Raw genomic sequence first — 26,165 nt, 5'->3', positions numbered from 1 at the left:
AAGTACATTGTGGGGAAATAATTCAGAGCACATCATTTGTGGTTGAAATTTATTTCAGCCTCCCTCCCAATAGTTCAGGAATGTTGTGCAACAGTGAACTTAAGTGATACAGGAACATAATAAAGTTCTCAAGCATGCAAAACTATTCTCTACCACATCACTTTCAATCTTGGCCTTTCTGGTATTATACATTCCAAGTTTTGCAGAGGCCCAAATAAAGTGAACAAGAAAACGAGCAATCAGAGATCGCAGACTCTCGACAAGACTTGTTTTGTGTGGTGTTTGTGTCGTTGAGTGGTGTATTTTGTGTGGCGTTGAGTGGTGTATTTTGTGTGGCGTTTGTGGACTGGTGTGTTACATAATTAATAAGATATAATTAGAACTGCTTGCAATGATGACCGGGTCCCAAGACGTCCCACTTTGATGCAATCCTGCTTTGATCAGACACCTGACCCTGACTCATGACGTTTTTTATTATTATTCAGTTGGAATCAGAATGGGATTAAAATCAATTCAATTCAAATCAAATGGAAGACCAAATTGGTGCAGTCCTGCATTGATTGGAGTAAAGGCCCAGTAACACCTTGATGTTTTAGCCGGCTTATGCCGATTTTTGAAAAAATTGTCTAAAACGCTGGCACACGTCGAATACGTTATGGGTACGTTTTGTACACGTTAAAAGCACGCTGAAAAACACTGCCATACGTCGTAGTACACTGGCTTTCATCGTTGTACTTTGCGGTTGTCCTCAAATTTTAGCATGCTTGAAATTTTACGACTTATGCCAGCGTATGACTCACAAGTTCCGCTATGCTGGCCATAAGTTATGCGATTGTTGACACACGTCGACACACGTTAATTGTAAATTAATCATAAGTCAAAACACGTCGAGGTCATGTTTAGTGTCCCGAAACTTATTTCTAACCTATGAGTAACGTGTTGTAGGCACGTTACGCGATCGTTGACACATGTCGACACACGTTAATTGTAAGTTACTCATAAGTCGAAACACGTCAATGTAAAGGCCCGGTCACACCTTGACGTTTTAGCCAGCGATGGCAACGTATTAAAATGTATGTAAAACGCTGGCTTACGTTGAACTTTTGATGTTTTTTTTTAAAGATTCGGACGTATTCATAGCGACTTGGTCTTATGTATAACGCATTGGTAACGGACACAGAACGTTTCGTTGTGTTATAGATAACTTATACCAACGAATGCTGAACCTGTTGTCGGCCTACACAACCGATTCCCAACGATAGCCTAACTTAGGCATAGCGCGTTGCATGCATCGCCGACGATGTCGTGACGTAGCCTATTAAAAGGCTGACTCACAACGATTCGAATCATAACTGCCGTTGAAATGGAAGTGTCAACATCGCGGTCACACCTTGGCGATCTTGCCAGCGTATGCCGACCTAAGAAAAATGTGTCTAAAACGTTGGGGCACGTCAAATACGGTATGAGTAAGTTTGGTATACGTGAGTACAACGCTAAAGTACGCTATCATACGTCGTAGTAAGTAGAGTACGTCTAGAAATTAAACATGTTCAAAATTTTACGACGTACTCGGCGTATGACACACGTTCCGCATGCGATGGGGATAAGTTTTACACACGATATGTGGACGCTTAAGGCCCGGTCACACCTTGATGTTTTAGCCAGCGATGGCAACGTGTTAAAATTTATGTAAAACGCTGGCTTACGTTGAACTTTTGATGTTTTTTTTAAAGATTCGGACGTATTCATAGCGACTTGGTCTTATGTATAACGCATTGGTAACAACACAGAACGTTTCGTTGTGTTATAGATAACTTATACCAACGAATGCTGAACCTGTTGTCGGCCTACACAACCGATGCCCACCGACAGTCTAACTTAGGCATAGCGCGTTGCACGCATCACCGACGATGTCGTGACGTAGCCTATTAAAAGGCTGACGCACAACGATTCGAATCATAACTGCCGTAGAAATGGAAGGGTCAACATCGCGGTCACACCTTGGCGATCTTGCCAGCGTATGCCGACATAACAAAAAGTGTGTCTAAAACGTTGGGGCACGTCAAATACGGTATGGGTAAGTTTGGTATACGTGAGTAGAACGCTAAAGTATGCTATCATACGTCATAGTAAGTAGAGTACGTCAAGAAATTTTAAACATGTTCAAAATTTTACGACGTATGACACACGTTCCGCATGCGATGGGGATAAGTTTTACACACGATATGTGGACGCTTATACACGTCCACAAAGGCTACTTATAAGCTACTCATAAGTCGAAACACGTCGCGGTAATGTCTTTTTTACGCGAAACTTATTTCTAACTTATGTTTGACGTGCTTTGAACCAATTCTTTACGTAGTCCCAACACACATCGACGTATGTAGACGTATTCCAATGACGTCTTCCGGTCGACAAAAAAAAATAAATGAACGTGTTTCTAGGTTACAACTGCCATATAAAGACGTGTTCCCAGCAGTTTTGGGAATTGGTATATAAAAATGCTGCTCATAAAAGGGAACCCAACAGTGTTTTGGAGTTCCTTTTTGAGTCGATGTCCATGTCAGCAGTATCAGTATCAGTATCAGTATTAGTATTAGTATTAGTATTAGTAGTAGTTTGTTCATGTTGGCAGTAGTAGGTGAGTGTGAGGGGGAGGGTGTGGGTTATGATGGATCCTCCTTGCGTCCGCGTGTCCACGGGTAGGTTCATAGGCTGCCACTCAACGATTTAAATGGCTGCATCTCCACTATTGAAAGTAGACGCTTGCGCTCAACAATTGGATTTTTTTTTACACTCAACGACTTTTAAACGGTACCACTCAACTATTTTCATTGTTTACAATGAACGATTTAAATTGCTGTCACTCGCCTTTGTTTTTTGACGCTGAGGTTTTGAAATTTGAAGCGTTTCTTCTGAACGTGTTAAAACGCTCAAACTCGACTATTTTAAATAGACGCTGCCGATGGACAATTGGAATCATAGCCAAGGTCGACATTGAAGTGTGAACATCCTCGTCATGCCGAAGAAAAGTTTGAAGAATGCTGCAAATAAGTGTCCTGGCCATGGCCATGGACGCTGACGCAAGGACGATCCATTATACCGATGTCTTTCAGCCTATGAGTAACTTAAAAGTAACGTCTGTCGACGTGTGGCAACGATCGCGTAACGTGCCAACAACACGTTAATCATAGGTTAGAAATAAGTTTCGGGTACGCTAAACATTACCTCGGCGTGTCTCAACTTATGATTAACTTACAAGTAGCATGTGTTGACGTCTATCAACGATCGCAGACCGTGCATACAACTTGTGGCCAGCGTAGCGGAACGTGTGAGTCATACGCCGGCATACGTCGTGAAATTTCAAGCATGAAAAAATTTGAGGACAACCGAAAAGTACAACGTTTAAAGCCAACGTACAACGACGTATGGCAGTGTTTTTCAGCGTGCTCTCAATGTTATCAAAACTTACCCATAACGTATTCAACGTGTGCCAGCGTTTTAGAAAAAAAATTTAAAAATCGGCATACGTTGGCTAAAACGTCAAGGTGTGACCAGGCCTTTACACACGTCCACAAAGGCTACTTATAAGCTACTCATAAGTCGAAACACGTCGCGGTAATGTCTTTTTTATGTGAAACTTATTTCTAACTTGTGTTTGACGTGCTTTGAACCAATTCTGTACGTAGTCCCAACACACATCGACGTATGTAGACTTATTCCAATGACGTCTTCCGGTCGACAAAAAAAAAATTAACGTGTTTCTAGCTTACAACTGCCATATAAAGACGTGTTCCCAGCGGTTTTGGGAATTGGTATATAAAAATGCTGCTCATAAAAGGGGAACCCAACAGTGTTTTCGAGTCCTTTTTGAGTCGATGTCCATGTCAGCAGTAACAGTATCAGTATCAGTATCAGTATTAGTATTAGTATTAGTAGTAGTTTGTTCATGTTGGCAGTAGTAGGTGAGTGTGAGGGGGAGGGTGTGGGTTATGATGGATCGTCCTTGCGTTTAACGATTTAACGATTTAAATGATAAACTCAACGATTTAAATGGCTGCATCTCCACTATTGAAAGTAGACGCTTGCGCTCAACAATTGGATTTTTTTTACACTCAACGACTTTTAAACGGTACCACTCAGCTAGTTTCATTGTTTACAATGAACGATTTAAATTGCTGTCACTCGCCTTTGTTTTTTGACGCTGGCGTTTGGAAATTTGAAGCGTTTCTTCTGAACGTGTTTAAACGCTCAAACTCGACTATTTTAAATAGACGCTGCCGATGGACAATTGGAATCATAGCCAAGCTAGACATCGAAGTGTGAACATCCTCGTCATGCCGAAGAAAAGTTTGAAGAATGCTGCAAATAAGTGTCCTGGCCGTGGCCGTGGACGCTGACGCAAGGACGATCCATTATACCGACGTCTTTCAGCTTATGAGTAACTTAAAAGTAACGTCTGTCGACGTGTGGCAACGATCGCGTAACGTGCCAACAACACGTTAATCATAGGTTAGAAATAAGTTTCGGGTACGCTAAACATAACCTCAGCGTGTCTCAACTTATGATTAACTTACAAGTAGCATGTGTTGACGTCTGTCAACGATCGCAGACTGTGCATACAACTTGTGGCCAGCGTAGCAGAACGTGCGAGTCATACGCCGGCATACGTCGTGAAATTTCAAGCATGAAAAAATTTGAGGAAAACCAAAAAGTACAACGTTTAAAGCCAGCGTACAACGACGTATGGCAGTGTTTTTCAGCGTGCTCTCAATGTTATCAAAACTTACCCATAACGTATTCAACGTGTGCCAGCGTTTTAGAAAAAAAATTCAAAAATCGGCATACGTTGGCTAAAACGTCAAGGTGTGACCGGGCCTTAATGGTTAGCATCAGTGTTCCAGATTCCCTGTTTTTTTATTGTTTTTTTTCTTCGGTATGACGGTCATGTTGACACTTCGATTTCCACAAAACCCACATCAAAAATTAAATAATTATGGCTGCCAGACCATGTGTCCGATCAAGTTGAAATTTAAAACGTATTCCCATCACTAATAGATCACAATTGTGAAGTTTCACATCAAATTATTAGGCAGTTCGAGAGAAAACATTTAATATTTTTCTTAAATCCAATATGGCTGCCAAACCATGTGACATCAATTATTCCTGAACAACTTTCTACACACATGCCTTTGGGAACATTTTTGTGAAGTTTCCCCTTGATCTGTCCAGCTGTTCTGGAGAAGAAGATTTTTACATGTTTTAGGGTAAATCCAATGTGACTGCCAAATCATGCAACCTATGACATCATATGTGTGAACCTTTTGTTCCTCATGAATAGGCGGTCATATGTGTAATGTTTCGCCTTGATATATTCAGCCATTTCAGAGAAGATTTTTGAAGGTTTAAAAAAAACAAAAAACAATGTGGCTATGGAAACACGTGACCGATGACGTCATCAAAAAAAATTGTGGACCATTTTATCCCGAGATGACCCTCAAAATTTTTCATGCTGATCAGATGTAGCGTTCCACTGATGCAATGATGATGTCATAATGAAGGCACCTATGATGTCATAAAAATATCACACTGATTCCCCATGAGGAGTGCTTGCTTTGTCCCAAGTTTCAATGTTTTCCTTGGTACAGATCCAGAGATAGAGATCCAAAGTTTTTCCATTTTTCCAACAATCCTGCCACACCACGTAACCTATGACATCATAATTATCATTACAACATTCCACACGAGTAGTCACACCAATGGTGAAAATTTCGTCTCTATCCGACAAGTGGTTGAGGAGAAAAACACGAAAGTTCTGTGCAGACAAATAAACAAACAAACAAACAGACCCAAATGCAATACCCTCTCCTTCGGCAAGGGTAACAAGGAGATCCCATGATCTTCTTTCCTTCTTTCTTTACAAGATGAGCAAAAATAAAAAGGTTTTGGAAAAAATGAAGTCTGACGTCCAGAAACAAGTTTTTCACCAGCCCAAAAATTAAGCACAGCAGGTATGTCTGAAAGATGGTTTCCATTTCCCCACAGAAGCAACATCCACCAGGAAAGTTTGTGAAGTATTGCAGCAGAGCTCCAGAACTCAGTGCCCCATGAAGCAATCTCCAACTTAGGTCACCCACCATTTTTAGTGTAGGGTAGAGATAAAAAAAATATTCTCAACTTTGATGGAGAGGCAAGGGAGGTAGAATAACCTCATGCCATGGAATGTCATTCGATTTGTTAGCGCAACGTAGTAGTAGTAGTCATAGTAGTAGTACATCAGTCTTTGACGTTTTTTTTTTTATCAGGCTGCAGATTTAATAATTATCAGCCCTCAATGATGGGGTTGGGGATTTATGGCTGGTCGTCAAAATGTAGTCCCCTTTTCAACATAGTTCAGAGCCAAAAACAGGACTTGTATTTATATTTCAATAACATCCAGAAGCTCACTCACTATTGAGAAAAATGACTGACAATCGTAGAAAAACACACACAAAAGGACATATCTCATGTACAGTATTGTGCGAGTGCAGGACCAGGACCACATATAGTGGAGAACTTCACAGCCTGGAGAAAAACCTACTGACTTCCCCCCTTATATAGTCTTTAACATTTTTCGAATAAAAGTGAACAAACAATATTTGCCACATGTTTCGTCGACTTCACTGTAAAGTTGCATAAAGTGCCAAAATAGCAATTTTGCAGATCACGTAAAAAAAATTTATTTATCATCAACTTTATATATATATATATATATGTGTATACTTGTCGTGTGTACAATGTGTGGATGTCTTTATAGTTGTTGAGGAACTCTGAGAAGGGTTCAAAACGGCATTTAGCTCTGACCTTGCGTAAGTCTTCTTGGGTTGCTTTATGCAGATACTTTGGCTGGAGGAGCATGGGAGAGGTCAATCATTTATATAATCCGAGATTCCTGGGTGTAGTCGATTAGGTGAGAGCTGATTGGCTGTTCCCTCCATTCACAAGTGAGAGATGTGGTTGGGTCTTTCTTTTTATATATCGCCTGCTTTTGACGTTTACACGTGGTACATGTTTAGGAGCCTCATTTGGTATGCATTTCTATCTGCACTGTCGCTGATGATTCGCCAAAAAAGCGATGAAACCGATCCGGCACCTGAGGGTGTGCGTAGCATTGGGATTCTCATGTGTGTACTATTTGTGAACGTCTTTATAGCTGTGGAGGAGCTCTGGTAAGGGTTTGAAACAGCAAAGGGCTTACCTTGGGTAGCCTTTCATGATTGCTTTAAGCAGCTTATTTGCCGAGAAGAGCATGAGAGGAGTCTATATATATATATATATATATATATATATATATATATATATATATATATATATATATATATATATATATATATATATATATATATATATATATATATATGCAATTTTTTTGTTAAAGAAGAATGCGCTTCCAACTAAAGGTAAAAAACGAGATTGACTCCGTTAATTTGAGTAAAAAAGCGAGAGCAGACCCAGTCTCAGGCAACGTTTCGCCGGTTTCTATCTATTGACTATCGATTATCTATTATGCAATAGACTTGTGTAATAGACTGCCTATTGTTGTGAAACCAGCTGCTAAACCAGCAAAACGTTGCCTGAGACCAGGTCTGCTCTCGCTTTTTTGCTCAAATTAGCGGAGCCGATCTCGTTTTTTGCCTTTGGTTGGAAGCGCATTCTTCTTCTTTAAAAATTTGGAATCCCAACCGCCTCAATCTCATACAAATACCGTGTATATATATATATATATATATATATATATATATATATATATATATATATATATATATATATATATATATATATATATATATATATATATATACAGTGGGGAGAAAAAGTATTTGATACACTGCCGATTTTGCAGGTTTTCCCACTGACAAAGCACGCAGAGGTCTGTAATTTTTATCATATGTACACTTCAACTGTGAAAGATGCAATCCAAAACAAAAATCCTGAAAATCACATTGTATGATTTTTAAATAATTAATTTGCATTTTATTGCATGAAATAAGTATTTGATACATCAGAAAAACAGAACTTAATATTTGGTACGGAAACCTTTGTTTGCAATTACAGAGATCAGACGTTTCCTATAGTTCTTAACCAGGTTTGCACAGACTGCAGCAGGGATTTTGGCCCACTCCTCCATACAGATCTTCTCCAGATCCTTCAGGTTTCGGGGCTGTCGCTGGGCAACGCAGACTTTCAGCTCCCTCCAAAGATTTTCTATTGGGTTCAGGTCTGGAGACTGGCTAGGCCACTCCAGGACCTTGAGATGCTTCTTACGGAGCCACTCCTTAGTTGCCCTGGCTGTGTGTTTCGGGTCGTTGTCATGCTGGAAGACCCAGCCACGCCCCATCTTCAATGCTCTTGTTGAGGGAAGGAGGTTGTTGGCCAAGATCTCACAACACATGGCCCCATCCATCCTCCCCTCAATACGGTGCAGTCGTCCTGTCCCCTTTGCAGAAAAGCATCCCCAAAGAATGATGTTTCCACCACCATGCTTCACGGTTGGGATGGTGTTCTTGGGGTTGTACTCATCCTTCTTCTTCCCCCAAACACGGCGAGTGGAGTTTAAACGAAAAAGTTCTATTTTGGTCTCATCAGACCACATGACCTCCTCCCATTCCTCCTCTGGATCATCCAGATGGTCATTGGCAAACTTCAGACGGGCCTGGACATGCTCTGGCTTGAGCAGAGGGACCTTGCATGCGCTGCAGGATTTCAATCCATGATGGCATAGTGTGTTACTTCTGGTTTTCTTTGATACTGTGGTCCCAGCTCTCTTCAGGTCATTGACCAGGTCCTGCCGTGTAGTTCTGGGCTGATTCCTCACCTCTCATGATCATTGAGGCTCCACGAGGTGAGATCTTGCATGGAGCCCCAGACCGAGGGAGATTGACTGTTATCTTGAACTTCTTCCATTTTCTAATAATTGCGCCAACAGTTGTTGCCTTCTCACCAAGCTGATTGCCTATTGTCCTGCAGCCCATCCCAGCCTTGTGCAAGTCTACAATTTTGTCCCTGATGTCCTCAGACAGCTCTCTGGTCTTGCCCATTGTGGAGAGGTTGGAGTCTGATTGATTGAGTGTGGACAGCTGTCTTTTATGCAGATGACGAGTTCAAACTGGTGCAGTTAATACAGGTAATGAGTGGAGAATGGGAGGGCTTCTTAAAGACAAAACTAACAGGTCTGTGAGAGCCGGAATTCTTACTGGTTGGTTGGTGATCAAATACTTATTTCATGCAATAAAATGCAAATTAATTATTTAAAAATCATACAATGTGATTTTAAGGATTTTTGTTTTAGATTCCGTCTTTCACAGTTGAAGTGTACCTATGATAAAAATTACAGACCTCTACGTGCTTTGTAAGTGGGAAAACCTGCAAAATCGGCAGTGTATCAAATACTTGTTCTCCCCACTGTATATATACATATTGCCATGACTAATGATGGACATGGAGGGGATTTCTAAATTCTCTATGAACTAGGTACGACAGTCCAAACCGCCAATTTATTTTATAATCTTCTTCTTCTTTCGGCTGCTCCCGTTAGGCGTCGCCACAGCGGATCATCCGTATGATCCGCATAGTGATTTGGCACATGTTTTACGCCGGGTGCCCTTCCTGACACAACTCTCGTCGCCTCTTACGACACAGGGATATGGTACACCTATTTTAACCGGGGTATACACTGGCCCAGTACACTGGTACTCATTTCGCCGACCTCAGAAGGATGACAGGCTGAGTCAACCCCCTGGTGTATTAATTCAGTGGCCCAACGGGGCTTGAACTCAGGACCTTTTGGATCCCAAGCCGCTGCCCTAACCACTGCGCCAACACACCAGGCTTTATTTTATAATGAGGTGTACATAATACATAAGTCCACATTTATACATTCAAAGGAAAGATTTGGTGTCTTGGACAATAAGTATCTCGTTCTTAGTACTTTGAGAATTCTCTTCATAGAAGTTCCTCTGATATGCATGTAACCCTTATAGTTTCACTTTCGACTTCACAAAGTATGGTGCACACTACATCTTTCAACGAGAAATACATAATTATACACAAGTAATAATTTTGTACATGCAATCAAATGAATTAACAGCTGCTTTGGCACAAATAACTTTGCGTGTTCTTTAATGGATATATTCCCAGTGGAAAGACACGCGAGTCTGGGTTTATATAGTGACTACTTTTGGAACCAAAGGAAGGTCGGGGTGAAGTTGAGGGTGTCGGCTTTGGAGGGGAAGCATCAGGGTGCCAGGCTTGGGGGAGGGTGAGGCGATCAGGTTGAGAAGAGGGTGCGGCAAGTTTGGAGGTTCTGCACGGAGATGGACTCGCCTCGCACGTACGCAGGAAAAGCGCACGGCACGCTCATTACCAAAGCAAATCACATCAAAAGGCGAAGCTCATCTTACATCATGCGGCTCACCATTACTCTCGCAAAGTGACGTGAAAGCGTCAAAGTGGCATCGCAAATACTCGAGATGTGTACAAATGTGCTGGATTCGGATGAAATAACGGTGAAATGTTCTATGAAAGATATCCATATATATATATATATATATATATATATATATATATATATATATATATATATATATATATATATATATATATATATATATATATATATATATATACATATATACATATATCCATATATATATATATATATATATATATATATATATATATATATATATATATATATATATATACATATATACATATACATATATACATATACATATACATATACATATACATATACATATACATATATATATAAATATATATATATATATATATATATATATATATATATATATATACATATATACATATATATATATATATATATATATATATATATATATATATATATATATATATATATATATACACATATACACACACTTGACTGTTTGTTGCAGCGTTGCTTGCAAAAAACATTTTACATATTTTTAAGCCAAAAATACATATTTCAACAAAAACATTCAATGCACTTCTTTTATATACAACGTTTTTTGTTTTGTTGAATGAATGAGCTGCTACTGCGGAATGCATATTTTGTGGATGGCAAATGTGGGAAGCAGCAACATATAGTTGGCAATGTGTGAAAACTGGATCATGCAGATACACTCCAACTTTTTCAAAAGTTTGATCTTGAGCTTTATTCTTCTTCTTCTTCTTCTTCTTCTTTCGGCTGCTCCCGTTAGGTGTCGCCACAGCGGATCATCCGTTATGATCCGCATACTGACTTGGCACAGGTTTTACGCCGAATCCTCTTCCTGATGCAACCCTGGTCGCCTCTTACGACACAGGGATAAGGATTGGGTTTCGCCATGATTCCGGGCTGCCCTACACCCTCTTATAGCGCGGCCCAGTGCAGAGCACCCGTCCTCAAGCGATCCTCCAACCCAAGCCTCCGAGTAGCCGGATTACAGGCACACGCTACTATGCCCGGTGATCTTGAGCTTTATTGTCATTGCCAAATGCTAGCTGTACTGGGAACTGACATCATTGCCACACAGATGGGAAGGACTCATCATTGGGCTGTATTGCAATGCTGGGAATTAGCACCGTTTTGTGTGATCGTGCAATTGTTGCCTGCAGTAGTCGTTTGTTGCGATGTGATGGGTGATCATTCTTAATTTTCACACGAATAATCCTTGCAAACTCAAACCAAAACCAATATTATGTACCAAAAAAAATCTTAATTTATTATATAAGTTGCTCATCCCTTTATGTGGGTGGTGTATTGGCAACAGACCACTGCCTCAATCGCTCCTGAAAATAACAAGTACAAGTCTGAAGACGACAATGGTTCACGAGCGGTATTTGATGATGTAGATTGTTTCAGAAGTCAAAGATGAGACAATGTGATAATTTTTGACCAACTTATAAAAATGATCAACATGATGTGGTACAAGAGACAGGTTATTAGCTGCAAAATGTCAAAAACCCGGTTTCGTTCAACAACTTTCAAAATTTGACCTTTGCATAACCTTTAAAGGTCACAAACAATGTTGTGGACATTAAAATAAGGAAACAGGAAACGTGCTTTAGCTTATTGGAGTTAGTTTGTCGAAGAAGGTCGAAAACCCAGTTCGATTCCCACAACTTTGAAAATTTTACCTTTGTGGCCTTTAAAGGTCAAATGTCAAGGATTATGACCTTTGGTGCAAAACTTCCTCTGGAACATTCCAGGAACAATATAACGTCATATAGGCTATATGGCCTTCGCACTCCTCGGATTATCCATACTTTGATTAAATTGGCGTAAAAACAAACTTGAAGGGGGCGCCATGGGCAAGGTGTTCGAGATAGAGCAAAATGGTTTCAAGACTTTAGGTGAAGAATGACCTCAAGATTGTGCATAAAAAATATTGTCATCCACGCTCTCAAAGTCTGGGCAGTCGTATGATTTTTATGTCAAAATTCGCAATTTTCTAAGTTTTTGACCTTGTGACCTTGACCTCGAGACGAAAATGAAAAATCGGTCAATGACAAGTTTTAGATAATTCATTTTGCTATTCAAATAATGAAGAACCCATTCCATTCAGTCAATTCCCTAGGAGAAGAGAGATTTTTTTAAATCCAACTACCCCCTAAAAATGGCTATTTTTTGGGTGTGGCTCCACCCCCAATGGGCGTAGCCACGCCCTCATCCAGGAAAACACAACGAGACATTGATATCGAACAGATAACCAAGTTTCATCAAGATTGGATCAAAGTGCACGGAGTTATACTCTGGACAGACAGACACACAGACAGACAGACAGACAGACATAAAGAATATAGTGGTCACTCTGGCTGGCGCTCGTGAACCAAAAAAAGACATAGAATGTCATAACCCCCATTGTTTTAGTAATTTTGCTGTACGAAGTTAAAGGCTAGCCCATATTTATGTACAACTAAAATGGCCACCAGTCTCCCAGTCGGCCATATTTCATCATATCACAAAATAAAGTGAGTTGCATGTGTATGCCATCATGTACTGCGCTTCTGCCCAGATTGAACAAAACCAGACCATGCAGGTCTAAGAAATGGTTGGGGACACATTTAAGGAACAAAATGGCCACCAGTCAGCCATCTTGTATCTGATATCGAAAAGCAACGATGTGCATATGTCAGCTATCATTCATTTCCTGGGTGCCAAGTGTGAACAACATCGGTAAATGCATATCTGAGAAATGATTGAGGACGTGTTCAACATCGGGTCTTTTACAACTAAAATGGCCACCAGTCGACCATCTTGAATCTGACGTCGAAAAAAAATTACGTGCATATGTATGCCTGGGTTGGCTTTGGTCCAAGTATAAACAATAATTCTCTCTCAGCTTCATTGCGGCATCTCCCGCAATGAAGCTGAGTCTTTGGGCCTCTCACTCAATCACTGCAGGTTGGTCGGTGGTCTTTCTGTCTTCTACCGACTCCTCTCCAGCCTTGCCCCCGCTGCTCTCTCTGCGATTTGTCCCCACCACATTTCCACAGGGCGCTCAAGGTCCGCCAACAACCCCCTTCTGGTAAAACTACCAAAATCACGAATCACTGCTCATCTTCACTCTTTCATTCCTCTTTTTTCCCGCCTTTGGAATAAACTTCCTCACTCTATTCTTTCGCATTCTTCCCTCCAGGCTTTCAAAACAGCTGTTCACCACCACCTCTTATCATCCCCCATCCAAATCCTCGATCTTTTCTACCCCCGATAATCCACCCAAGCCCACTTCCTTCAATTCCCCTGCTTTCCTTCCTGAAAGTCCCTGTAATGTCCATCTTCTCTTCGCCATGTTCCCCGTCCCATCCCCATCCCTCTCCCTTCCACAGTTCACCTAATGTCTGTTCCCCACTGTTTTGTCCCTTCCACTCCCGCCCCTCTTGTCTCATGGCCCCTTGCTGTGAGTTGTGTGTTAGCTCTCATACGAGTCTCGACAAGGTATACAAAAAAAATAATAATAATAATAATAATCGGTCCATACATGTTTGGGATATGGTTGCGGATGCACATGCGCGCGCGCACACTCTCACACACACACACACACACACACACACACACACACACACACACACACACACACACACACACACACACACACACACACACACACACACACACACACACACACACACACACACACACACACACCGAGAACAAATCCACAAGCCTCCGTTCTGGACTCTGTCCAACGGGGGCTAAAAATAACCCAGTTATGCACATGAAACAAAAACATTCTCCATCACCTGCACCATCATCCTGGACCAGTGGTTCCTGTTCCATCACCGTGAGTGAGTGGTTCATGTTCCGTCACCCTGAGCTAGTGGTTCGTGCTCCATCATCCTGAGTGAGTGGTTCGTACTCCATCATCCTGAGTGAGTGGTTCATGCTCCATCATCCTGAGTGAGTGGCTCGTGCTCCATCATCCTGAGTGAGTGGTTCGTGCTCCATCATCCTGAGTGAGTGGCTCGTGCTCCATCATCCTGAGTGAGTGGTTCGTGCTCCATCATCCTGAGTGAGTGGCTCGTGCTCCACCACCCTTAAGGAGTTGTGAAATAAGTCCCGATTTCCAAGCCATTTGCCATATTAAAGTATTGTCTAAATTCCCAAACCAAATTTTTTTTTCTTCCACCCTTCACACACAGTTGTTTTATAAAGAATAATGTTTGTGAACATATCCCTGAAATGTCTCAATAAATGCAACATTGTTTTTGATGAAAGCTACTCAAGGTTTCTGGATTGTATACAGTAAGTACTGTCATTGGTAATCACACTGACTCCAACCTGCTGAGTTCCAAAAAATTGCCGATTGTTGGCCAAGTGTGTGTGTGTGTGTGTGTGTGTGTGTGTGTGTGTGTGTGTGTGTGTGTGTGTGTGTGTGTGTGTGTGTGTGTGTGTGTGTGTTGTTCATAAAACATAACATTCTCTCTGCTAACTCCTGACCCCCACCCCCACTCTCTTTGTCCCATCCTTGCTCTGCCCCTCCCAATACAGTGCAGCACCCTCCTCCCATCTATCTCTGTCTGTCTGTCTGTCTGTCTCTCTCTCTCTCCCTCGCCCCTCTCCCCCACCCCCCTATTTCCTCCCTCTCCCCTTTAGTATTACCGTCAATGAAGCGACGGGTGGTATTTGGTCGTATATAATAAATTGTGGTGATATACAGTCGCTCAGATAATTACCTCCTCCACCAAAGGTTGACGAAGGCTATGTTTTCATCCCTGTATGTCTATCTGTTTGTTACTTGGCAAAAAAAAACTTTTTTTACGACGTACAGTTTGTTGATCTGTTCAGTTAGTTTGTTATTTGGCAAAGATTTTTACTAAGTATTTTCATCCGTTCGGTTAGTTTGTTACTTGCGAAAATCGAATATTTTTCAAGTATATTGGTTGGTCTTCTGCGTTATTCTGTCTGTCTGTTTGTTTGTATGTCATTCGCCTACAGGTCGCAATTTTAAACTGATCTTCGAGAAACGTCACCAAATGGCAAGGTACGTCATAAGCAAGAAGCCTGTTTTTTTTCATTCAAAACATAAAAATTGGCCAAAGGTCCCCAACTTTGTCAAATTTCTGAAATCTTCAGTTTTCATCCGATTGACTTGAAATTTGAATGGCATTTTCATATTTGATCAGTGAATTCAACCACCAATTATTTCTAAGCTCAAATTTGTTTTATGGACTTTTCAAGTTTTGTGCTCTGCATGACATCTTTCTTGTGACTTGGCAAAAAATAAAAAAATTCACAAGTATGTTGATCGCTTCCATTTGTCTATTCGCTCACCTTTAATCGCCTCCAGGTCACAATTTTAAACCGATCTTCACGAAACTTCAGTAAATGGTGGAGTTGGTGGTCTGACAGAATCCTATTTATTTTTGAGGTCAAGAGGTCATCATCATAGGCCAAACACTAACTTTTTCAGATTTCTAAAATCCTACATTTTCATCTGATTGACTTTACATTTGAATATGATTTGCATATCAGGTCACTGAATTCAACCACCAACTATGTTTGACGTCAACATAGGCCAAAACGTTAAAATAGGCCAAATATCTGAAATCCTCAAATTCCATCTGATTGACTTGATATTTGAAGAGGATTTATATTTCAGGTAACTGAATTCAATCAGCCAATAATTTTTTGAGGTCAGCATATGTCAAAAAGGCAACATAGACCAAAGGTCAACAACTTAGATGCAATTTCTAAAATTGTCAATTTTCATCCAATTGACTTGAACTTTGAACAAGATTTGCATACCAGGTCAATTAATTCAACCACCAATTATTATAAAGGTCAAAAGGTCAACATAGGCCTAATTTCGAAAATTGAATGATAGGCCCAAAACCTATATATTGTTGCGGTCCGGGGATCGGGGGCGAGATCACCGCGAGGGGGGAAGCTACCAAACGTGGTGGTGAGGTGTTTTTAATAACATGGCAGTGAGGTGTTTTTAATAACATGGCATTGAGATCTTTTTAATAATGTGGCGGTGAGGTGTTTTTAATAACATGGCCATGAGGTGTTTTTAATAACATGGCCGGGAGGTGTTTTTAATAACATGGCAGTGAAGTGTTTTTAATAACATGGAAGTGAGGTGTTTTTAATAACATGGAATTGACGTGTTTTTAATAACGTGGTGGTGTGGTGTTTTTTATAACATGGCAGTGAAGTGTTTTTAATAACATGGAAGTGAGGTGTTTTTAATAACATGGAATTGACGTGTTTTTAATAACGTGGTGGTGTGGTGTTTTTTATAACATGGCAGTGAAGTGTTTTTAAGAACGTGGCAGTGAAGTGTTTTTAATTACGTGGTGGTGAGGTGTTTTTAATCACGTGGAGGTGAGGTGTTTTAAATAATATGGCAGTGAGGTGTTTTTAATAACGTGGCGGTGAGGTGTTTTTAATAACGTGGCGGTGAGGTTTTTTTTAATAACATGGCAGTGAGGTATTTTAAATAACATGGCAGTGAGGTGTTTTTAATGACGTGGAGGTGGTGTTTTTAATAACGTGACGGTGAGGTGTTTTTAATAACGTGGCGGTGAAGTGTTTTTAATAACGTGGCGGTGAGGTGTTTTTAATAACGTGGCGGTGAGGTGTTTTTAATAATGTGGCAGTGAAGTGTTTTTAATCACGTGGCGGTTTTGTCCAATGGTAGCAACATGTGGTGAGGAAAGCGTAATGAGCGAATCCACACTAGAAGAAGATAAAAAGAGGAAATACACCTGGTGCAATCACCTGATAGCGGCTGGATAAGAAAATCAGGGAACCACTTTTGGTATGGATGACCCACAAAATATGTAACAAAGAAGAAAGTAAATACCCTTGGAGTTTTTTTTTCAATGCAGTGAACAAACTTTGGTACATCAAGGGTGATGAAGGTTGTTGTTAAGTTTCATCAAAATCATGTGTAGTTTCTGAGAAGAAAGCAAATACCTCTTTTGGTGGGCAACCCCCCTGGAGAACCCCTTAGACCCTGATTTTTTTAGCCGCGTCTCGCGTAGCGAATGCTGGCTCTAAAGCCTGTATAGTATCTCACTGGGCTGCGACAGCTCGCAACAAAATGCGAACGGGATTCTCTAAAATGTCTGGAAACGTTCGCGGTGGTTCTCAATTTCCTCGCGCGAGTCGCAGGACGTCGCTCTGGTGTCGCTGGAATTTTCATCATGTTCAAAAAATTTGTGCAACAAATTTTATCTCAAAATAGTCACAGAGTCGTCGCGGTTGTCTCGAACCGGTCTCGAACCCTTCTCAATTTAGTATCCGTGAGTCAGAAGGTGAGACAAATGTGACATGCAATGTAATGTAGATAGATTCACAATAATTCAATCCAGATATGACTTAAAAAAAAACTCATAGTCCATATTGTAAAGCCAGCATTGTCTGTCCTCTTTCTCTCCTGTTCTGAGTAATGGCCTTCAATGCAAACTTTTCACTTTCCCATCATTCCTTTCACCTTCCCATCATTCATAAGTCACGTCACACATTTTTACATAAATTACGTCACACACAAAATATGGTCACACCCATTTGTGTGACAAAGTCACACCCACAAGCCCCTATCAAGGCAGATGAACAATTGGGTCACACACAACGTTTGTGGGTGCAACGTTGACAAGTAACAGAACACTTTGAACAATCAGGCTTGGTCAGCATTCTCCTGTAATCCCACCATCCTGTTCTGCCAGGGCACAGCTCCCACACCATTGTGGTACTTTTGTAGTACTCAGTCAGGTACTCTCTTACGCGTTTCCCAACTGACAATATGATTGCTGGAAGGGAGAGGCCATATATATATATATATATATATATATATATATATATATATATATATATATATATATATATATATATATATATATATATATATATATATATATATATATATATAGTCCCGATTTCTCAATTGTCACGCACAGTTGTCGTGTGACTGTTGCACGACATTTGTGCGATGTTCATGCGATGGTCGCATGACCGTCGTGTGACCGTCGCGCGACAGTTGCATGTGCCAAAAAAAAATCTCAGTTTTGTCACCTGAACGTCGCGCGACATGTATGCGAACTCCAGGCGAAGTTCATCCCAAATTCCAAATGTGTTTTAGTATAAATTCAGTGCGATTCCTAGTGAAAATGATCGCTATTTTATCGCAATTTGGTGTCTCCAACTAGTCGCGAGCTGTCGCAGCCCAGTGAGATACATGCTTTCGAGAGCTCCGCATTTTTCTCGTTTTTTTTTTTTCTTCTCGTTCTTCTCGTTTTTCTCCATGCCACTGCCAGGCTTTAGAGAGCTCCTCGGTTCTTCTCGTTCTTACAGAACATTTAGGACTTGGCTCTTTTATTTACAGGATCCGGATCTCCTAAAATACTAAACATCTGTACACATCCTCACATTGAGGGTGCCTTTTGAGAGCGTCTATCATGAACTTTTAAATATATTCGGACATTTGCTTTAAAGTTTCGAAAAGTTCACGTTACTATTTAAATATTATTCCATTTAGTGTGTAGTTATTTCGTAAATACATTATTTTCTCCTCATGAACGACGATCGCCCATGACGGGTCACGCTATTGGCTCTGTCAAGGCACGTGACGAAATATCGGAAGTTTTTTCTTTCTTCTTCTTCCGGTGAAGACAAAACGTTTAGGACGCGGCTCTTGGACACATTTGTCCTTGTTTATGCTTACTGTCGTGAACAAACTTTAATACATCTGTCACGTGTGTTTAAGGTTGTGGTCAAGTTTCATCGGAATTGTGTGTGTAGTTTCTGGGAAGCAAGCAAATACCTATTTTTGGGGCAAACGCCCCCTGCCGTACACCCCCTCAGACCCTGATATTTTAAATAGCGTGAAAAAACTTTGGTACATCATGGGCGATGAAGGTTGTCATCAAGTTTCATCGAAATTGTGTGTGTATTTTCGGAGAAGAAAGCAGATACATATTTTCGGGGGAAACCACCCCGTACAACCCCTTATACCACGATTTTTTTAATGTGATGAACAAACTTTGGTACGTCACGAGTGATGAAGGTTGTGGTCTGGACAGACGGACAAACAAACTGACATACAATGCGCCATCCCATAAGCTCCCCGGAGCTATGTTCCAGGTGAGCTAAAAACGAAAAGCACGGTCTGTCCCTGAAGCCATAAAGTGGTGAGGTCTATTATTATGTCTTAATTACGTACTGTTTGAACATCAGTTGCACCCTGACTTCACACACATACATCCATTAGTTACGTACTATTGGAATGTACCTTTCGACCCTTTATATTGCTGAGACACTTTCGACCGTTAAGACCCCCCAAGATAAGACCCCCGAAGACGGCAAAGACCCCGAGCACCCAAAAGACACAAAGTCCCCGAGGATCAAAAAGACCCTGAAGACACAAAAAAATCACTGATTACTCAAAATACCCTGACAATTCAAAAGACCCAAAGGACCCAAAAGACCCCCTTTACCTTTAAGAACCTTTCAACACTTTAGACACCTTTTGATCCCTTCACCATTTTGACCTTTCAAACCCTTTTAGCCCCGAGAACCTTTACCCCCCTTAAGTCCCTTCAGATGCCAAAGACATTAACACGATGTATACCCCTTACACCCTTCAGACAGGTGAGACAGCTTAGACCATTGACCATTTTGAGATTAAGGACACTTGGACCTTTTTATATCTAAACCAATAAAAGGCAAAAATATCTATATATATATATATATATATATATATATATATATATATATATATATATATATATATATATATATATATATATATATATATATATATATATATATATATATCTCTATCTCTATATATATCATCATCCTCCTCCTCCTCCTCCTCCTCCTCCTCCTCCTCCTCACCAGCCTCTCTTTGTTCATATGTGCCACATCTTTTAAGTTACAAACTCCAAACTCGGGCAACAAATACAACTTTGTGTCGGGGTAGCATAGGCTATGTGGCTGCAGCCTCACGCAGGGTTGTTGGGGGTGGGGCATAAATTCTCTATGTAAATGTGCACTATGTAGCACCACCTGGTGGTGGTGGCAGATGGTATTACAATTTCCACATTTCCTTTGGCGACAAAGTGTTAAACTTATTCACTTCTCTTCCCGTGCAACACCGGGTAAATCTGCTAGTGCGTGTGCGTGTGTGTGTGTGTGTGTGTGTGTGTGTCTGTGTGTGTGTCTGTGTGTGTGTCTGTGTGTGTGTCTGTGTGTGTGTGTGTGTGTGTGTGTGTGTGTGAGTGTGTGTATGTGAGAGTGTGTGTATATATATATATATATATATATATATATATATATATATATATATATATATATATATATATATATATATATATATATATATATATATATATATATATATATATATATATATATATATATATAAAACAAAGCTCATTCTAACCATTGACTGACTGAGTGACTGATTGACTGACTTGCTGACCCACTGATATTCATGTTCAGTACCTTCACGGTGATGGAGAAAGCTGAAATTTTGTGTGCCGATGGGAATCGAAGTTGATACACCTGGAAAAAAAAATCACAGAACTGTCAGAAAGCATCCATAAATGAAAATATAAATAAATGAAAAAACAAAAATGAAAAAAAATTATGCAGGTAAGTGACCCGACACAATGGGGAAGCATGGTAATTACGCATGCCGACGGACATCGAAGGCGATACACTGGGAAAAAATCACAGAACCATGGGAAAGTGTCCGTAAATGAAAATATAAATGAATGAAAATAAATAAATGAAAAAAAATTAATGCAGGTGAGTGACCCAAGACAAGGGGATGCACGGTTCGTCATTGCTTACAATCTGTAAGCATACCCCACTAGTATGTATATATATATATATATATGTATATGTATATATGTATATATATGTATATATATATATATATATATATATATATATATATATATATATATATATATATATATATATATATATGTATATTGTTGCGGATTCGCGCCCGCCGGCGTGCGAGCGGCCACGTAACTCGAATCACGGCACGTCGCCCACCGGACGGACAATCCCGTCGTGACCCTCTCGGACTAACGCCGGGAACTAGTCACGGGTGGGCCTTTCGGCCTCACCACGATCGTGCCAATCGGCCCCCCGCGTGGGATAGGGTTGCTCGCCAAATTCGACCTACCTAAGTACCCACACGGAGGGTAGACCGGGCGATCGCACCTCGCCGCAGGTCGACTTCGGACATGGGCCACTTTAAGCGACCCGTTCCGTACTATCGGGATAACCGAGCGGTGTTATCGTCAACCTCGACGGTTCGATTAATTATTGGGCGTATTTAGCCCACGACCAACCCTTTACGTGAAGTAAGATGGAGATTCAATTAAAGAAAAGACGAAGCGAAACGGGAGAAACAGTTCAACATAAAGCACATTTATTCCGTGGCAAACGGAAAGCACACATATACAATTATACACCAAAAGCAAATGTAAAAGTAGAAGAAACACAACAATTCTGCACAAAAAGCAAATGCAACAATGCAGATCTACTACCGACTACCGAGCACACGGCAACACTTATACAGTTTTACTTCACAGACGGCGCCGACAACACATATACTCAAAGCAAAAGAAAAAGGGACCACCCTCAACTACAAGGGGGCAGACGGGCCTGGGGCCGAGACCGCGTCGAGCCTACCCGTCTGGTGATGAGCCGCAAAATGGCGGCGGCGCCCCGACTCCGCGGGCCTCGCTGGCACTGCCTGGTATGGGGTGGGAACGGGGCCCCCCTTCTCACGCTATCTCAGCGCGGGGGGAAACAGGAGGGGGTTGTTGATGCTCGGGGGAATGAGGATATCTCGCTGGCTTGGGTCCCGCGACGAGCGACTCCACCGCGACCTCGGTCGCGTTACCGGCCTCCCCTCTCCGCAGCTCCCCGACTCTGACACGAGCGCCGACCTCCACAAAGATTCTTGGCTTTTCCAGCCTCTCCGGACCCCGACAGACACTCTCTCGACTGCCTTCGCCGCCGCCACAACTCTCCAACTCTCCCACTCTCCACTCTTCTCAACTCCGTCCAACTGCTCACTCTTTCCAACTGCTAACTCTTCCCAACTGCCGCTGCCACACCTCTCCAACTCCCCCCAAGTGCCTCGATTTACTCCGCGCTCGGCGCTTTATAGTGCGACAGGAGAAATCATATGCAGATTTTTGGATCAGGAATCGCTCGGGGGCGGAGCCACGCTCCCCATTGGACAGAGGAAAAGTGGGCGTGAATGATTCTTGATCCGCGAATCTGCATATAGCGATTATACTCCGACGCACCTGGAGGCGGGGCCAAATCGCCCCACGCTCGCCGATAGGACGGAACAGAAGTGGGCGTGAATCGTTCTTGATCCGATTTCTTGGAAAGGCTGGTGTTTTTGCACCCGCTGCTCGGTGCGCGCCCTGTACGAGTCCAGGATCGGTGCCCACAAGCGGCGCGGAAATGGCGGTGATGCGATGGTTGCGAGGGCGAGATGTGACGGTAAAGGTCGTGGCTGTTGGCGTTGTTGTTGTTGTGAAGCGGCGTTGCGGTTGGTGGTTGTTGTCTGATGGCTGTTGAGACGTGGTTGGTGGTGGTTGTGGTGGTAGTAATGGCGGTTGGTCCAAAATAAAGATAGTAAAAGAAAAACGGCTATCTAAAAGGGTCGCAGCCCGAATGAATGACATTTATTCCCTCTAAACAACGGGTTTGGGCCTAACTACACATATACTTACAGGGATATCTCACCTACGGGACCTGAATGGTGATTTGCGAATTTCGTCAACCACAACAATATATATGTATAAATATATATATATATATATATATATATATATATATATATATATGTATATATGTATATATGTATATATGTATATATATATATATATATATATATATATATATATATATATATATATATATATATATATATATATATATGTATATATATGTATATATGTATATATATATATGTATATATGTGTATATATATATATATATATATATATGTATATATGTATGTATGTATATATATATATATATATATATATGTATATATGTATATATATATATATATATATATATATATGTATATATGTGTATATATATATATATATATATATATATATATATATGTATATATGTGTATATATATATATATATATATATATATGTATATATGTATATATATATATATATATATATATATATATATATGTATATGTATATATGTATGTATATATATATATGTATATATATATATATATATATATATATGTATGTATATATATATGTATATGTATATATGTATGTATATATATATATGTATATATATGTATATATGTATATATATATATATATATATATATATATATATATATATATATGTATATGTATATATATATATATATATATATATATATATATATATATATATATATATATATATATATATATATATATATATATGTATGTATATATATATATATATATAGTTACACCCGACTGCAAACCCACCTCGCGTTTGGCGAGGCAGTAAAGCAGAGGTTCTCGTTTGGCAGATGACCATTACCTGCTCCCAGATCGGGCAGCTTTGGCTGATATGGGATGTGAACTGTGCGTAACTGCCTTACCAAGGATTTACACTATCTGTACTATAAGAGAGCTGTTTGTCTGTGTATCTATCTGTGTGTGTGTCACCACTGTTTTACAGAGATGGCTGAACAGATCTTCGTCAAACATTCAGAGCTTCGTCAGTGCATGCAAGAGAGCGTTTTAAGTGTTCACTTGAGGTGGCCCCTTTTGGGTGGGTGCCTGCAATGTCCTATCCCTTAGAGATGTGGATGGGCCAGGCATCTGCCTGGTAGATGGCCAGACGGAAGGCCACTGGAATACCAGCGGAAAGTGGACACAGCAACGTGCTGTAGCACATGGTCCCCATATATGTATGTATGTATATATGTATATGATTCATCAATGTGTGTGCCATCCATCTGTAAAGAATTACATTAAACTGACGTTAAGCTGGTGTCCCATCTCCCAGCATTAGTTGGAAGACATCAAATATGCGACAGTGTCCTTCACAAAGAGAAGACGAGCTATCGCCGGCATCATGGCCAAATTCAAAATCCTGGGTAGTGGAAAATGCTGGTTCGTCGAATGACCGACCTGGCCAGTTGGTTAGTGAAAGACTTGGACCAAGCTTCCCCCAGCCAACTCCACAAAAACATGAGAATAATTGTTTCCAATAAAGAAGAATAATATACTCTTTACGGAGCATTGGTGCTGCCGAAGCAGTTTATTGGCAAGGGTTATACTGTTTGGTTTGTGTATAATGTTCGTGCTCTATCCTTTTAAATGCTAATTGTCAACCAAGGAAGCAGCATGTCCCATTCTTGAAGTTTTTGGTCCGACTCGGGCAGAATTCAAACTGCCGACCTCTCAGATTCAGAGCAGCACTGAATCTAACAGCTCCAACCATAAGACCACCGAATCTATCTGCACTCCACCGAAACGGTTGAAGAACACTTTGTTTATTAATGTAAATTTGTAATTTTATTTTCAAAAACGATGACCGTTGTGACAACAAATGTCAATTACACCGCTGTTGGCAAACATCGAAGCTTGTGGAGTGCTTTTCAATTCGCTCAAGCACGTACTCCAATAACATGGTTGACAAGGAATGGCTACCTTGGCAAGCGATAGCAAGATACAACCATAAAAAAAACCCATTAATTTCTTAACATTTCAGATTTCACTTCACATTTTAGCAGTTACTCAGTCTACCAGCTGAGATCCTCAAATCCGACTATTTTAATCAATTATATTAATTAACAAAACATGCATGACCTTGTTTCCTCTGCATGAGTTGTAATCAAAATGTGTCTGTTTCTTCAAAACAGTACCTTCGTTCAATGAGAGAAGACACATTGTTCAGTCTCAATGTACAAAAGAGGCCTGTCTGGTGCAGTCTGTTCCAAGGCAAGGCATTTTTGAGCAGGCCAAAACAAAGCTTAAGACCCCTGTGAGAGAGAGAGAGAGAGAGTGAGAGTGAGATAGAGAGTGAGATAGAGAGTGAGATAGAGAGTGAGATAGAGAGTGAGATAGAGAGTGAGATAGAGAGTGAGATAGAGAGTGAGATAGAGAGTGAGATAGAGAGTGAGATAGAGAGTGAGATAGAGAGTGAGATAGAGAGTGAGATAGAGAGTGAGATAGAGAGTGAGATATAGAGAGAGAGATATAGAGAGAGAGATATAGAGAGAGAGATATAGAGAGAGAGAGAGAGAGAGAGAGAGAGAGAGAGAGAGAGAGAGATATAGAGATATATATAGAGAGAGAGAGAGAGAGAGAGAGAGAGAGAGATATAGAGAGATATATAGAGATATATAGAGATATATAGAGATATATAGAGATATATAGAGATATATAGAGATATATAGAGATATATAGAGATATATAGAGATATATAGAGATATATAGAGATATATAGAGATATATAGAGATATATAGAGATATATAGAGATATATAGAGATATATAGAGATATATAGAGATATATAGAGATATATAGAGATATATAGAGATATATAGAGATATATAGAGATATATAGAGATATATAGAGATATATAGAGATATATAGAGATATATAGAG

At 40.4% G+C, this 26,165-nt stretch overlaps 1 long non-coding RNA gene across 1 annotated transcript in view; it reads left to right on the top strand.

Moving 5' to 3' along the window:
• Positions 1–25,099, top strand: part of LOC147018797 (uncharacterized) — a 30,093-nt gene extending 4,994 nt beyond the window's left edge. The window contains exons 2-3 of the long non-coding RNA XR_015062814.1: positions 24,228–24,459; positions 24,558–25,099. This is a non-coding gene — a long non-coding RNA (uncharacterized LOC147018797). The remainder of the gene's footprint in view (positions 1–24,227; positions 24,460–24,557) is intronic.
• The last annotated feature ends 1,066 nt before the right edge of the window (positions 25,100–26,165 follow it).

The sequence above is a fragment of the Eptatretus burgeri genome, chromosome 10 (assembly GCF_056783735.1).
Source record: "Eptatretus burgeri isolate ZD-2024b chromosome 10, Ebu_testis_v1, whole genome shotgun sequence".
In the NCBI taxonomy this organism is placed as follows: domain Eukaryota; kingdom Metazoa; phylum Chordata; class Myxini; order Myxiniformes; family Myxinidae; genus Eptatretus; species Eptatretus burgeri.
The sequence above is the reverse complement of the archived record's forward strand: the minus strand, read 5'-3'. Positions and strand labels throughout refer to the sequence as shown.